Raw genomic sequence first — 3,315 nt, 5'->3', positions numbered from 1 at the left:
AAGAAACCCTGGTTCTGTTTTTTGTGTGCACTAAACTTTTAAGCTATCATGGTTGTAGGGCTGCACACTATGTCAACAAATCTGATGCTGGTTTTGTATTTTGTTAGTTTTTGGTTTTCATTGACTCCAGAATCTTTTTTTGGCGTAGCCTTTGGGAAATCTGTTTTGTTTATAATGTAATAAAAATAGCCACGTAGAGGTAAGATGTTTCAAAGTCTCACTCACTTGACTCAAAACATGCATGTTTCCTTGCCCATTACAAATCCATCTCGTCTCTTGTTGGGTTTTCATGCATCTGTGAGCGCATGTGTAAAGCTCTGATCCTACTGTAATTGCCCTTTTGGAAGACGTCTAAGACACTTCTGCCTTTCTCAGGGTCATAGGAAAGAAACTAACCCTGAAGCTTAGAACCCTTCACTGAAAATGCATTGCTGCTCTGCCTGTTATCTTCAGAATTGGATGCAACAGTGATGGGACTACCTGGAAAAATAGCAATAGAAAAACAGGAAAGAGAAGAAGTTGGAGTACTCCAAGAAGCTAAGACAGAAAACTGCAGTTTCTGCTGATTAGTTCAGTATCTTGAGTTACAGCCTGAGATGGAGCAGTAGCCAATGCAAGCTGCAGAGGATACTTGTCGTATGGTTCTTGCACAGCACCCTTAAGGAAGCAGAAGTGTACGTAACTATATTCTTGGCCAGCTTTCTGCTGCATTGGTAGTCAGGTTAGAAATACAATACAAATAACATAATATTTCTTTTCTTATTGAGGGGGAACTGGAGAAATAAATAAATGGGTGATCATAGTCATCTGCTGAAAGGGTTTAGCAGTGTATAGTTACTGTTGGGCTTACACCTTCCCCACAACGTGTTGGACAGCTCTTGCCTGAATTTTAGTTATGATATATTGGCGATTAAGAGGGAGAACAGCACTTCACATGTAGGGTGCTTATGTTCAAGCTAGTAGGTTATTCCAGGCCCAGAAGTCCATAATTGAGGCAATATCCATGTGCCACTAGGGGCTGCTGCTGTTCTGAAGGAATTAAGGTGTGCTCGCTGGTGCTTTATTGGGATGCTGAAATGCATTCAGTTAAGTTGGACTTTTTTGCTAGACAGTTTTTCTTCATGATGGTAACTTCTAGGATAATAATGCCTTGGAAGAACAAAATGATTTACCTATTTAATCTTTTGTTTGTGCCTATTGAATGATTAGCGATTAATAAACATTTTGTACTAACTTTTTGCTTTAACGTTCTGTAACCCATCTTATAGAAGTGGAAGTTCATTTGAATGCCTCCATGGACGAACCAACTGTGCTAGAAGTGTGTATGCAGCTGAGTCCTGGTCTGGATTTCTGGGGTATAGATTCAGTCCTGTCCACACGTAAAGAAAGAAAATATGCCTGGAGTTTTTAGATTGCTCTATATGAAGATCAGGAAGCGTTTAAATCTGAAGCTGCTGCTAATAATGGTATGAATACCGCAGGTGGTCTGGTTGGGAGTATGCTGACATTGTAATGCTTCACTGTGTTGGAAACAACTTCAGGATCTTTTTTACTCAGAGACTGCTGAAGAGCAAAGGGGGGGACTGCTCGCAGGAATGTAATACAGGTGTGTCACTACACACAGGTGGATATTGGAGATAACAGAGCAAGTGGCCTACTTAAGAAGGAACAAGAAGTACTGACTACCAGTGACTGAGTAGCATACAGTTATTGTTAGCTACCTATGCGTGATACTGAAAAGATGAGTGGTTCTCTTAAACTATGGTGTTTTATTTCACAAAATCTTTACATACAATATGCATTGTTGCTTTTTCAGTCTACATGATGAGGGAGTGCTTTTACCATATGAGTCTGACTAGGTATGCGAACTTACTTTCCAGGATTAGATTACAGCTGTTAATCTTTTTCCCTTTCATCCCCAGTGGTTGAAGATGATACAATATAGCTTTTGCAAAACAGACTGTATAGCAAAAAAAAAAGAAAACTTTACTTAAGAGACCTTTCTCCCTACAAAACAGCCCTCTTCCTAATTTGAAGAACTGCTTCCACCATCTTCTGCAGACTTGCTCTATTTCAGTTGCAGCAGGACAAAAATATCCCCAGGTGTATCCAAAAAAAATCACACCATATCCTAGCTTTTCTCAGGGATTGTTCTATGTGTGCTTCAACTGGGCCAAGGTAACTAATAAATCCCCAAGATAATATCAATTTAAACAAGTTATTCTTGAAAGGAAAATAGAAGTATTTACAGGGTAATGGCAATGCTGTGTATGTTGAATTAGCTTAGCTACTACTTGTGCTGCTTTTTTTTCTTCTTTTTTTTTTTTTTAATTTGCAGTTACCACAAAGCTTTTGTGTGTGAAGACATACAAGACATCTTGCTTTTACTTTCTTCCCTTCCACCCCCCCCAATCTAATTTGTGAGAAGTAGATGACAATATATGAAAGGCTGATATAGTTGGATCCAAAAACTGATCCTGAAAGAAGTGTTCAAATTATCTGATGATTTATTTATTGCTTTCAGACAATACAGCTGACCTCTAATGTTCACTATGCCCAGCAAAGTTGCACAGTAATTAAGAAAAAACAAACCAAAAAAACATGGTATACTTTGTGGTGTAGTTTTCACACTGACGCAGTGCTCATGTTCCTTTATTCAAGTTTTGAGCTGTACAAGGCGTACGACTAACTGGAATGCGTAACAGGTAAGCTTGTTTTAAAGAAATGTTCAATGATAAATTAATTACAATTGTATGGAAGAGCTTGCCAACGTCATAGTGAAAAGTTTGTCACCTGAGGCACAAAACATGCTTATTCTCTTGAACATAATAATAGATTGATAATCATGAAAAAGGAGACATTTCTTGCTAATGTCCCCCCCTCCAAATGCAGTCTTCTGCAATGAGCTGGATGGCAGCTCTCAAAATAGAGGTTGCACAGCCCCGGGTGGAATTATGACCCAGATGAAATCTGTTTGAAGAAGTCAAGACTTGTGGGCCTGACAACCCAGGGAGAGCAGCTGCCAGTGGGAGACTGCAGAAACTGCTGGAACACAAAATAAACGTGGTTGTTAAAATAGTGTTTGCCACAAGGAGCACCCCTGTAGTTATTCTTATAACCATAGGTATTGTGGGAACAGAAATAAAGTGACTGAATAACCAGTATGTCATAGATGTTGAATTAGAATCAGATTCACGTTTTTTGTGTAACTTAAAGCCCACGGTTTATTGCATTGCCTGAAGTTACCCCTCCAGAAACACCCTCTAACTCGGAAGCCCCTGTGCATTTTTCTTGCCTTTTTTTGTTGATCCAGCT

The sequence above is a fragment of the Nipponia nippon genome, unplaced genomic scaffold, assembly GCF_047370975.1.
Source record: "Nipponia nippon isolate SJK-2023a ecotype South Korea unplaced genomic scaffold, ASM4737097v1 scaffold_5, whole genome shotgun sequence".
Lineage (NCBI taxonomy): Eukaryota > Metazoa > Chordata > Aves > Pelecaniformes > Threskiornithidae > Nipponia > Nipponia nippon.
The sequence above is the reverse complement of the archived record's forward strand: the minus strand, read 5'-3'. Positions refer to the sequence as shown.